We start from the raw sequence: 13,953 nt of genomic DNA, 5'->3' as shown, positions 1-13,953 counted from the left end.
ACCTCCCAAAAAACAAGAGCCCAGGACCTGATGGATTCTCTGGAGAATTCTACCAAACATCCAAAGAAGAAATAATACTTATTCTTCTGAAGCTGATTCAAAAAATAGAAACAGAAGGAAAACTTCCGGACATTTTTATGAAGCCAGCATTACCCTGATCCCCAAACCAGGCAAAGACCCTACCAAAAAGGAGCATTTCAGGCCACTATCCCAGATGAATATGGATGCCAAGATTCTCAACAAGAATCCTAGATAATAGGATCTAACAGTACATTAAAAAGATTATCCACCATGACCACGTGGGATTTATCCCTAGGATGCAAGAGGGTTCAGCATTCACAAATCAATCAATGTGATAGAACAAATCAATAAAAGAAGAAAGAAGAACCACATGGTCCTCTCAATCAATGCAGAAAAAGCATCTGACAAGAAACAGCAACCATTCCTGATTAAAACGATTCAAAGTATAGGGTTAGAGGGAACATTCCTCGACTTCATAAAATCTATCTATGAAAATCATTCTCAATGGGGAAAAGCTGACAGCCTTTCCTTTGAGATCAGGAACATGACAAGGATGCCCACTCTCACCACTTTTGTTCAACATAGTACTAGAAGTCCTAGCAACAGCAATCAGATAACAAAAAGAAATAAAAGGAATTCAAATTGGCAGTGAAGAAGTCAAACTCTCTCTCTTCACAGATGACATGACACTTTATATGGAAAACCCAAAACACTCCACCCCAAACTGCTAGAACTCATACAGCAATTCAGTAATGTGGCAGGATACAAAATCAATGTACAGAAATCAATTGCTTTCTTATACACTAACAATAAAAATATAGAAAGGGAAATTAGAGAACTGATTCCATTTACTATAGCACCAAGAACCATAAGATACCTGGGAATAAACCTACCCAAAGAGGTAAAGGATCTGTACTTGAGGAACTACAGAGCACTCATGAAAGAAATTGAAAAAGACACACACACAAAAAAGAAAAGCATTTCAAGCCCTTGGATCAGAAGAATAAACATTGTTAAAATGTTTATACTGCCCAAAGCAATCTATATTTTCAATGCCATCCTGATCAAAATTCCATTGGCATTTTTCAAAGTGCTAGAACAAACAATCCTAAAATTTGCATGGAACCAGAAGAGAGCCTGAATCACTAAGGAAATGTTGAAAAAGAAAACATAACGTTGCCTGATTTCAAGCTTCACTACAAAGCTGTGATCACCAAGACAGCATGGTAACTGGCACAAAAACAGGCACACAGACCAGTGGAACAGAGTAGAGAGTCCAGGTATGGAACCGCAACTCTACGGTCAAATAATCTTCAACAAAGCTGGAAAAAGTACCCAGTGGAAAAAAGACAGTCTCTTCAACAAATGGTGTTGGAAAATTGTGGATGGCTATGTATAGAAGAATGAAACTCGACCATTCTCTTACACCGTACACAAAGATAAACTCGAAATGGATAAAAGACCTCAATGTGAGGCAGGAATCTATCAGTATCCTAGAGGAGAACATAGGCAGTAACCTCTTGGACATCGGCCACAGCAACTTCTTTCAAGACGTGTCTCCAAAGGCAAAGGAAACAAAAGCAAAAATGAACTTCTGGGACTTCATCAAGATCAAAAGCTTCTGCACAGCAAAGGAAAGAGTCAACAAAACAAAGAGTCAACCCACGGAATGGGAGAAGATATTCGCAAATGACACTACAGACAAAGGGCTGATATCCAAGATATATAAAGAACACCTCAAACTCAACACACACAAAACAGATAATCATGTCAAAAATGGGCAGAGGACATGAACAGACACTTCTCCACAGAAGACATACAAATGGCTAACAGACACATGAAAAAATGTTCATTGTCATTGGCTATCAGGGAGATTCAAATCAAAACCACATTGAGGTATCACCTTACACCAGTCGGCATGGCCAAAATTAACAAGACAGTAAACAACAAGTGTTGGAGAGGATGTGGAGAAAGGGGAACCCTCTTACACTGTTGGTGGGAGTGCAAGTTGGTGCAGCCACTTCGGAAAACAGTGTGGAGATTCCTTAAAAAATTAAAAATAAAGCTTCGCTATGACCCTGCAATTGCACTACTGGGTATTTACCCCAAAGATACAGATGTAGTGAAAAGAAGGGCCACCTGTACCACAATGTTCATAGCAGCAATGGCCATAGTTGCCAAACTGTGGAAAGAACCCTCCTACCCTTTCAATGTGGCCTCGACTCTACATTTCGTTCTGGAATTTGTTCTGTCAGTCTTCAGGGCATTCTCTAGGTTATTTATTCGTTAGGTTATTTAGGCTCTGATGCAATTGTTATCTAGTTGTATCTGTGAGACAAGGTAGCACAGGGTCCTCTGGAAGTCAAATTTTTGTTGTTTTAAACTACAGAATTTTTGGTAGTTTGTTACAGCAGTTCTAAGAAATTAACACACCAACAGTGAATTACTAGGGCACATTCTTGTTGATCTTCTTTCTGCCTCATCATTATATCCCTTATTGAGAGTGGGCTATTGAATACATCTAAAACTAATATAACACAGTACGTTAATTATACTTTAATTAAAATAAATAAATAAAAAGAAAGTGGTGGGTATCGAAGACACACACTATTATTGAATTGTCTATTTCTCCCTTCAATTCTGCCAGTTTTTACTTCATGTATTTTGGGGTTTTGTTGTTAGTGTCGGTTTATAATTTTTATAGCTTCATGATAGATTGACACTTTCATCATTATAAAATGACTTCTTTATCTCATAACATTTTGTTGTTGTTGTTTTAACATCTAATGGTTTGGTATTAGTATAACCATTGTTTTTTTATTGTTTCTATTTGCATGGTATATCTTTTTGGATCATCTTATTTTGAATCTTTTTGTGTCTTTGAATCTAAAAGCTTATCTCCTGTAGTCATAATATAGTTAGAATTTTTTTTAAAAGTCAACTCTAACAATCTCCCTCTTTTGTTTAAAAAGGGTTGTTTAATACATTCCCCAATCTGCTTAAGCATATATATTCAGTTTTAATTTTAGAGTTTGCATTTTTCAGTTGTAGAATTTCAAATTGATTTTTTAAAAAACAGATTCTGGTTCTCGTGAAATTTTCCATCTTGACTCATTAATCAAAGCTGTTTTCAAGTCCATCTCTGATAACCCTAATAACCAGGTCATCTGTGGGTCCAATTTTATTGCCTATTTTTCCTCATGGTTCTGCTCTTTGGCATCCATAAGTAATTTTTACTTAATACTAGGTGTCATATATGACACACTGTACAGTCTCTGGATGTTATTTTCCTACAGAAAGGGATCGCCCTATTCCCTGCTAGGAAGACTGTGTAGGCAGATCACATTAATCCAATCTATAATTCAGTGGATGTGAAACTAGGTTGCAATTTTATAAGGTTTAATTTACTCAGATTCTCTCCTGTTCTTATGGTGTAACTCTCAGAATTCTTAAATGAGATTCTAGGGTATGTTCTAGGGCCTTTCTTGATAGGTCCTGAAATCTGGTTTTTGCCTCTTCAATACCATGATGCAATATACATTAAAAAATCTTAGGGTGCCTGGGTGGCTCAGATGGTTAAACGTCAGCCTTTGGCTCAGGTCATCTCCAGGTCCTGAGATCGAGTTCTATGTCAAGCTTCCAGCTCAGCTGAGTCTGCTTCTCCCTCACCCTCTGCCTCTCCCCATTTGTGCTGTCTCTTTCTCTCAAATGAATAAATAAAATCTTAAAAAAAAAAAATCTTTGCTTTGGCTTTCAGGTTTCTGCCTTTATTTTATTTATTTATTTTTAAAGTCCTTCTGCTCTGAACAATCCAAGAATTCAGAAATACCCAAGGGGAAAATCAGCAGAATGTCAGACTCACTTCTCTAAACCTTCCTGTTTTATTGGGATCTTAAGTCTCCCAAATGCTGGTTGGGTAAGTGACCCTAAACTTTTTGTCTCTCCAGTCTAATGTGGTTCCCAGAATTTGTTTGCATCTCTGATTCTTAGCAGTAACTTTTTTCTGGGGCCTTCTACTCAGATTTGTGTCAAAAACTGGCAATCCCTCAGATTGCTTTTCAGAGTCCATAGTCTCTCATGGTTCACCTCCCCTTCCAATTTCTCCCAACAATCTGAAGGTTTTGAAGGGGCGGGGAGTGCGAGGTCGGGGTACCAGGTGGTGGGTATTATAGAGGGCATGGATTGCATGGAGCACTGGGTGTGGTGCAAAAATAATGAATACTGTTATGCTGAAAATAAAAAATAAATTTAAAAAAAAACTGGCAATCCCATAAAGGAAGAAGTAGCTGCAGGATGTTTGCTCACCTCTCTGATTACTGTGTTGCAAATCCCCAAGAAAATTCACAAGTTCAATGATTCAGAAGGACTCACAGGGCTCAGCATATAGTCATACTTATGGGTATGGTTTAGTGTAGCATACCCATAAGTACAAAGCAGTACAAAGCAAAATCAGCAAAGGGATAAAGTGCATGGGATGAAATCCGAAGGAAACAAGGCATAAGCTTCTAAGAATCCTTTCCCTATGGAATCACACAGGATGTGGTTAATTTCTCCAGTACTGAATTGTGACAACATATGTAAAATGTTGTCTGCCACAGACACTCATTAGATTTATTGCCCAAGGTTTGTATTAGAAGCTGGTGATAGGCACCTTCTACTTAGCACGTATCATAATTACAGACTGCCAGAAGGAAAGTAGGTGTTCAGAATAAGCTTGCTGTTTGTATAAACAGTTTATACATAGTAAGCTACCTTATCAGTTAAAGAATGGTAGGAACAGTCTCATAATCCAAGTTTTCAGATGCCAGCGACAGCCCACCCTGACAAGCAGAGCTTTATAAGAATAGTGTCTCAGGCCTGCTGTGTTAATTCTTTTCTGCACACCCTCTCTCTGGGATTTTGGCTCTTAGAGTCCTGTTTGTCTAAAAGTTCTTTCACGGTTTCAAACACTGGTTTTAAATAATTTAGTCCATGTCACAGCTGTTTTCATTGAGTTGTGCTGTGCTCCACAAGTGTCTGGCTATTTTTTCTTCTCTGCTGGAAATTTAATTTGAAAAATTATAGAATTTGAGGCTTAAAATGATGAAGTTTTTTTCCACCATGGATTATTCATTTGTTTATCATTCAGCACCTAAAGGATTACTTTAATCTAATTTCAGGAACCAGGACGATTTGAGGCTTCACTGAAGTCCCTGTGTATGTGTGTAGGAGGGTGAGTGTATCTTCAGTTCATTCTCTCCCATGACTTAGCAGGCACTATTATTCAAGTTTTATCCTCCTCTCTTCCCAGATGTAGTAAAAACCCTGCTTGTCCCCTTAAGTGCTTCTTCTAGAATCAGCCAACAACTCCAGGTAAGAATTGGCCCTAATGCTGGTCTTGCCTTTCTAGAATTTTCTATTTTAAAGATTGTTTTCAGATTATCTAGTTGTCCATGGAAATCTTGATGTTTACACTACATACTTTGCCATTACTGGAAGTGGAATTCCTCTTCTACCTTATTTCTTATACTATAAAATAAGCTCCTTAAGTGCAACATTTTGAGGAAAATCATGATGAATAGAGTGTTTAAAACTGCGCATATAAGCACACCATATAGGGAAGGCAAATCTAAATCCAGATTCACATAGCCCATTCTGTGAGGAAAAATAGCTGCCTCTTCATAAGAAAAGAGATTTAATATCATAAACCTGGAGCTAACCAACTATTTGCTCACCTTAGGGCATGACATCTAAGGATTGGTCCCCCTGCTTACTGGGACTCTTAGCAGTGGAAGTAACCAGGGTAGCCTTGATGAAAAGAGGGCCATATTTTTGAAGTCCATGTATAGTCCCAATCTTCCCAGGATAGCTACTTTGTTCATAATGTGGTTGGGCAAGGACTGGGATATCAAAAAAAGATCTGTCAACACTTTCAGAATCAACTTGACCATCTAGTTATTTAGCATCTCCTTTGCAGTAGGGTCTTTGTTCAGTATTTATGTGGAAAACAATTATGCTTACCATCTAAGACAATTTTGAGAAATTCAACTATACATTTAGCTCCCAAATTTTATCATTCATCTTCCTAGCTTACTACTTTCATGTCCTTCACCAACTATGAGTCATAAGATGGTGTAGACCTAGAAATCTCACCTTCTGTGCAAAACAGACAAGAAATACTGCTTAGATTTATTCTCACTCTAAGGAGTTCCTTTCCTTACTGTTTTCCATACCATCATTGAGTAGGGTTGTATTACCACTGTCTTTACTGCTTGTACAATAAGGCTCCATTTTTTCTTCCTCTATGAACTGGGAAATACAGTATTCTCTCCTATTATAAATATAGTTCATGGGCTTGCCTTCTTGCTCATTTATTTTCTCTTTGTTTGAGACATCCACCTCATTAAATTCAACTTGATGGATATAAATGGATATTTAAACAAGATTCTACACTAGAGTAGAATTGAAACAGAAGAGGAATTGGTGATGTGTTGTTTCTTAAGATTATATATTAAGAGATTTAGAGAAGAAAATGTTAGTAAAAATTTTAGTATGCAGAGTAAGATAGAAGTAGAAGCATCTCAGTTAAATAGAGTAAAAATTTTAAGATAAATCTACTACCAACCTTCATTAGATAGTAGTGGACCTGGGACATAAAAATTAAATATATTTGTAGCCTCTATAAAAGGAAGCAATGAAACAAGAAATGAGGATTTATTGTGTTGAAATTAGGTCTTTCCTACTTTGTTTTCTGGTGAGTATAGATATCACTCATGTGCACCATAGATACACAGAAAAGAATATGATAGAAGAAAAAAATAAATTTTGAACGCTAGCCCAGAAAATCTTCATGGTATCCATTACTTTAAGTAAAACAAAACAAAACAAAACATGATGTATCATAATTTGCTTCTTAAGAAACTTTTATGCAGATACACTTTAAAGAACCAAAGTAGTCAGGTTTTACAACTTTCATGTTTATCTCTGTGTGGATGTATGATGGAGAATCAAAGGAGCTTCCCTGACTTCTTTTGAATGAAAGAGGAACAACACAGATCTCCTATTTGCCAGCCATTTTCTGGATTGGATTCACATTCTATTTAGTAAAACAAATCCTTATTTATTACTATGTAATAGGTAGTATACCAAACTAACACACAGGGCAATGGTCTTGTGTGGAAGAGAGTGTGGAAAGATAATCACAATACATTGTGATGTGGATTATATTAGAGCACTTACCAAGTAGGAACCAAGCATGATAAAGGGGTCAAGAAGCTTCAGAAGAAATCTTTTATAAATTTTCAGTAGAACCGTAAGAAGTCACTAAGAGACATTATCAATATGTTGTATTTATAATACTGACTTATAATCTTTGAATGGGGAGAAACAGACCTGAAACCATCAGTGTCAATACGATTTAGGTTAAGACTTTAGCTCACCTGTGTCAATATGATTTAGTTGTTTATTCCGGGAAATCTTTGTCTAGGAAAGAGGATTGTAAACAAAGCAAACAAAAAAATAAAACAGTCCCTAATTTTTTGTTTGCTTTAAATTCTGATAGGATGGAGACAATAATTTGCTTACCTGGGCATACAGCTCGTTCATCAAACAGTTTATCAAGACTCCTCAAGGTCCTTGCTTACTGTGTCCACGAATCCTAACCCATTTCATTAATTTAGTCAAATCTGACCCATTTCCTCTCTTGACAGATATGCCTTAAACCATTTGAGCACAGATTCCCAAACCTCTAACATCTAACTTTCTGGTCTTGAGGTATGGCTAAGCACATCAAGGCAGTGTACTCAGCTACTGCAGTAAGTTTTCATAGTTTTGCTTTATTAACAAGATCTCTTCAAGAAGTTTGTCCTTTCTGAAACAACCTTAATAGTCCATTGATGGGGCACCTGGGTCGCTCAGTTGGTTAAGCCTTTGCCTTTGGCTCGGGTCATGATCTCAGGGTCCTGGGAGCACTGAGCTCCCTGCTCGGCAGGGAGCCTGCTTCCCCTCCTCTCTCTCTCTCTCTCTGCCTGTCTCTGCCTACTTGTGATCTTTCTGTCAAATAAATAAATAAAATATTAAGAGTCCACTGATGGATGAATGAATAAACAAAACATATACAGCTGACTTGAACAACGCAGAGGTTAGGGGTGGTGACCCCCCCATGCAGCTGAAAATCCATATATCACTTTTGAATTCCCCCAAATTTAGCCTACTGTGACCACAAGTCTTATCAATAGCATAAACAGTCAACACATAGTTTGTATGTTATATGTATTATGTACAGTATTTTTATAATACTAGAGAAAAAAAATATTAAGGAAATAGTAAGGAAGAAAAAATACATTTACAGCCCTGTATTTACAGACAAAAATCTGCATATAGTAGACCCATGTAGTTCAAACCTGTGTTGCTCAAGGGCCAACTGTGGTCAACAATGGATTATTATTCAGCCATAAAGAAAGAAGAGAATCTTGCCATTTGCCATAATACGGATGGACCATGAGGACATTATGCTAGGTGAAATTAAGTCAGAAAGTAGGAATGAAAGAGGGTGGCCAAAGTGGGGGAAGGGGATCAAAAGGTACAAACTTCCAGTTATAAAATAAATAAGCTCTGGGGATGTAATGCACAACATGATGACTATACTCGGTAATACTCTACCACATATTTGGAAGTTGTTAACAGAGTAAATCTTAAGAATTCTTATCACAAGAGAAGAAAAATATTGTAACTATGTATGGTGATGGATGTTAACTAGACTTGTGATGACCATCTCTCAATATATACAAGTATTTAATCATTACATTACAGATGAAACTAATATAACAGTGTATGTCAATTTCACCTCACTTCATTATTTTTTAAAAAGAAGTTTGTCTTTTCTAACTACAAACTACTGCCAGATATACAAAAATAATCAACTCATTGCTATCAGCTACTAGGCCAAATACTAAGTTCATATAGAATTAACTGAGGAACTTGTTGGAAATATAGGTTTCCATATTTCATGCTTCCCAGTGTTCCTGATTTAGGGGGATTAGCACAAGGTTCAGGAATCTCTATTTTAAAAAGCACCAGTTTTTTTCCTAATGCAGGCTATATTTAAATCATGCTTAGAAAAATAATGCTTTCCTCCATGCATACCAGCAAACATGTTTGTGCACATGTATATATTATACATACACACATATATTATATACATATTATATATACATATGTTTTATATATAATATATGTTATAGAAGCATATTACAAAAATAATACTGATTAAATGTTCCATCCACTTCTTATGGAAATGGGATCATATATATATAGATATACACACACATGCACACAAACACATACATATAATGAATGACACAATTTTTTCAAGGAACATTATATAATCTTTCTTATAATATATAATATTATATAATCTTAAATAATCATCACATACAGATCTGCATTATATTTAATAGCTACATCATATTCCACTGTATGCATGTACTGTAATTTATCCAGTCTTCTAATAATGGTCATTTAGATTGCCTTTTTTTTTTTTTTTTTTTTGCTATTATAAGCAATGCTGCAATGAATACCTTCACACATTTATGCTCAAATTTCTACGGATTATAAAGAATGGAATAGATATAGAAGAATAGCATTGCTTGGTCAGAGATATGTGCACTTTAAAATTTGATATACCTTGCTGAACGGCTCACCAACTTAGCTGCCTTAATTGTTCTGCCAATTATCTCAGAGACTAATGCTTTCCCACATCTATACTAGTATCAGCCTCTTTCATCTCTAGCTATCTGGCAAGTAAAAAAAATTAATAAAAATCTTAATTTGCCTTTTTAAAAAAATATATTTTATTTATTTATTTGACAGACAGATCACAAGTAGGCAGAGAGGCAGGCAGAAAGAGAGAGAAGGGGAAGCAGGCTCCCTGCTGAGCAGAGAGCCCAGAGGGGCTTGATCCCAGGACCCTGGGATCATGAACTGAGCTGAAGGCAGAGGCTTTAACCCACTGAGCCACCCAGGCGTCCCTTAATTTGCTTTCTTACCATGTCTTTAATAGAATAGCCAGCATTCAATTTACTACTGAAACATAATTATCTAAAGTTCTACAAAACATATTATAATTTATTTTTGGAAAACTTTTATTTTTGCATTAAAACTTAACTCTGTCACCTATGAGACAGATGGGATGGTTGAATTTCATATATATGTCCACTATGTAGTATCTACTTAGTACCTCCTTTCACCAAGTAATAAAAAAGGAAAGTGAGAGCCATAATACCTGTGTTCAAGCCTTGGCTTTGCACCCAGCAGCTACATGATCTTGGGCAAGTTGTCTGCCCTCAGAACTTCAGTTTCCTCTTTTGTAAAATGGAGATTCTACTCATTTTATAGAATTGTTTTAAAAATTAATAGAGACTATAATTTTCGTTACATATATAGCTATGTATAACCACCACCACCACCATAATAATGCACGGAAAATTAGCAAATGACTAGAATTGTTTTTAAAGCCTTTCTTAATAATTACAAAAATAATTATGTTGGTATTAGCATAGTCAGATTCTAGGAGGTGAGTTAACTATTTATTGGGATTACTAAAGTCGCTACAAGAGTGTGTATTTCATAAGGCTAATATACTGCTCACAAAACCACTGCTGTGGTTCTTTATGAATACTCTTCTAATAGTAGTTCAGGAAACATTTCCCAAATTACTTAGCTCCTAAGATAAAATGGAATTATCCAAATATACAATCAACTACATAACAGGAATTTCTTTTCAAGTTTCTAAGAGGGTCTTGTTTCTAAGCAGACACAGTAAAGCAATTCAAGTAGTACCACAGAGATTTCCTAGAGCCAATAAATGAAATTCTAAAATTTTACTGTAATATAATATTTTGGAGACCCTCTATTCTTGATTTTTCCCAAAACTAACATCAGCCTAATTCACTCATTCCTTAAATGTCTCAATACCTACTGTGCAAAAAGTACTATGCTAAGAACTAGGGGCATAGAATCTCTGCACTCAAAAGATCAAGACTCATGACTCATATTAAAGATAAAAGGGCAAAGCATTGTTACCTAAATTTGCCTGTGCTTCTGGTATGATAAATAATGCATCAATAGCTTATGAACCATGGAGCTCATTTTCTTTTGAATGGACATCAGTGGACTTATCACTTCCTATCCCTGGGCCAGGTAAAACAAAGCCAAAAACGAGATGTTATTGTCCTATGGCTTACTCCCAAAAGTTCTCAATGGCTCAACTCACCTAAGTTTTCCTCTTTTACTTTCTTCCTCCACATCATGACTTTTGCAAAAATTTATGATGATGTTTTTAATGAGTAAAATGATCTGGAAAAAATATTTTTTCAGTTTTTATTTCAATAGAACAAGAGGCAACACTGTTGTATAAAGTATTGCATATGGACAACATTTACACAAATATACAAAACTTCAAAAAACTAAACTCCAGTTTATTTCCATAGCCTTAAAAAGGTAGAGAGCACATAAAAATATGCAAAGTCATAGTTTATTCTTAGGAATGTAAACTCTAGGAATACAATTAGGAACAAGTATATTTACTATGAAAAGATTAGTATCACTACATGATTAAAAGATAAGAGGTACACAAAAACTCCACATAAGAGGAAGCAAAGGTATGCAAAATAAGATCTTGAGTTTACTAACAGAAACTTTATATCAAGACACTGGTACTCTAGAACTTTACTATTAAAAAACACAAAAACATCTTCCAAAATGTTCACTGCTAGTCTCTTTAGGTACACACAAGTTACAAAGTACAGAAGACAATGTATTTACGTTCTGATAAAGAATTTAACAAAATTAAACAAATGTGAACAAAGTATTGAGTATAATTTTACTAAGCAACTAATCTAAAAGTATAAATACATGCTAATTAAAGAAATAGTTTTTATTTTTCATCCAAAGATTGGGAATACACTATTATACATTAATTTCTATCTAAAATGCTTAATTTATGTACCCATGAAATTATTCTTCTCTTTAATGGCTTTTTAAAAAACATTTTTTCATTCACATTATTTATCATAAAGATTCCTTGATGTGTGCTTCCCTTTAATAAAGTATAAATTTATTGTGCCTATAGATTCAAATGTTAAACAGCCTTATTTTAAATATTTATTTAAAATTATGTCTCAGAGTACACTTTTTCTCTATAATTTGAATGTAAAGGTTTTAATATTTTTATTATATTCTTCCAAAACAGGAAAAAAATCCCTTAGAACTGAAATCATTTTTATCTATTTTGGTTTAAAAAAATATATTTCCCTTTAATTCAACTTTTTGTTTTTATGTGAGTAACGTTTGCTAAGCAATTGCTTCATAATTGAAAAGGGCAATGAAACATTGCTTATTCAAAACAAACTGTGTCATCATTTAAGGACTCGGGATTTCTAACCTTCAAGACTACAGAGCTGCCTTAAAAATTTCCATGGTGGTGTACAAGGGATTCCATGGTGCTCACTTACCCTGGGTCCTCTTGGAAAGTCTACTTTTGTTCTCTCCCGCACTTCATTCCAAAGGCAAATGCTGGGACCCAGCTTCATCAGAATATCTCAGGTAAGTTGGGTTTTGAAGAGGGAGAGGTTGGAAGAGGTTCAAGAACCTCTAAGGGCTTAAAATTTGGAATGGAACTACAATTTCTGTTCAGATCCTTTGAAGTATTGGGTACAAGGACCCATTTGGGCAGAATCCTTCTTGTGGTAAAGGGTATTATTCTGGATATGCAGGAGACCTGTGACCAAATGGTTATATCAGGATCTTAATGAGAAAACCTACAAATGTGACTCCAACTCAATCTGAAAAGATGAGTAGGAAGAGAGCAATAGGGATCACTGTAATTGTTACCAAAGTTAACATTATCTAATATTTATAATTTTTATAAAAATTTTCAAATGTATAATCCTTATTTGAAATAGTATCAAAAGTACTATAAATAATTTTACTATTAACATAACTTCATACCCTGGAAAATCAACTGGTGCAAATAATTTGAAGCATAAATTCAGATCCACTCCACTGAGTAAGCCTTCAGAGTTTTTAAAATAATATATGCATGCAGATTTGTTCTGCATTGTATAAAAGGATGGTACCCCTTTCATACGTAAAATTGTGGCATCTATAACGCTGATTCCAATTACAGTTAAAAAGAAAAATATAAAATGTTATATTTTTATTGTAAAAATAAATGAAAATCATTAGAAATTTAGAATTAGAGGATTAATAAGTGTTATGGACACTATAAAAAATTCATCAGCTGTTAAAAACAATGAAGATTATAATATGTAGTATCTAACATATTTGATCTAGAGTTGTGAGATCACTGAGAACTCTAAATACTAGGTAAGTAACTTGGTAAATTAGTATTGGTAAATAAAAGTAAGACTTTAATGTGCACAAAAATCACTTGAGGATCTTGTTCAAATGCAGGTTTGATTCAGCAGATCAAAGCTGGCTCCGAAATTCTACATTTTTAACAAGATGCCTAGTGATGCCAATGCTATGTACTGGTCCTCAGACTACAGGAGTAGCAATAATCTAGAATAATACCAAAATGAAGATCCATTATAGCAGCTGATGATTAAAATCTGATCTCTCATTTGTGCCAGCTGTTTCCTCAAACTTTTTCTACAAGTTTCCTAAGCACCTTAACTTGCTTAAAATGCTAATCTTCTAAACTAGTTCTTAAGACTATTAATACTATTAGTAGCTACATGCTTAGGGGGAAATTCTTTGTTAAAGAACTATAAAAAGAGATAGGAAATTCACAGTGACATTTTAAACTATTTTAAATTGTACACAGGATTCCTGTTAAATTAATACAATATCAACTTTTACTGTCTGGTTGGTTATCTTTTTTTTCCTACTACAATAGATCTAATTCCATTTCTGTTACTGGAACTAAAAAAC

At 34.9% G+C, this 13,953-nt stretch overlaps 1 protein-coding gene across 2 annotated transcripts in view; it reads right to left on the bottom strand.

The window, feature by feature from the left end:
• Positions 1-13,953, bottom strand: part of FAM126A (family with sequence similarity 126 member A) — a 131,531-nt gene that overhangs the window by 18,479 nt on the left and 99,099 nt on the right. Inside the window, exon 12 of one of the 2 annotated variants that reach the window (XR_004276721.1) lies at positions 11,273-11,355. The exons of the other annotated variant lie outside the window; for it this stretch is intronic. The gene's annotated coding sequence lies outside the window, so the exon portion shown is untranslated. The remainder of the gene's footprint in view (positions 1-11,272; positions 11,356-13,953) is intronic. 2 annotated transcript variants of the gene reach the window in all.

This window comes from Mustela erminea, chromosome 11, assembly GCF_009829155.1.
Source record: "Mustela erminea isolate mMusErm1 chromosome 11, mMusErm1.Pri, whole genome shotgun sequence".
Taxonomy (NCBI): Eukaryota; Metazoa; Chordata; class Mammalia; order Carnivora; family Mustelidae; genus Mustela; species Mustela erminea.
The sequence above is the reverse complement of the archived record's forward strand: the minus strand, read 5'-3'. Positions and strand labels throughout refer to the sequence as shown.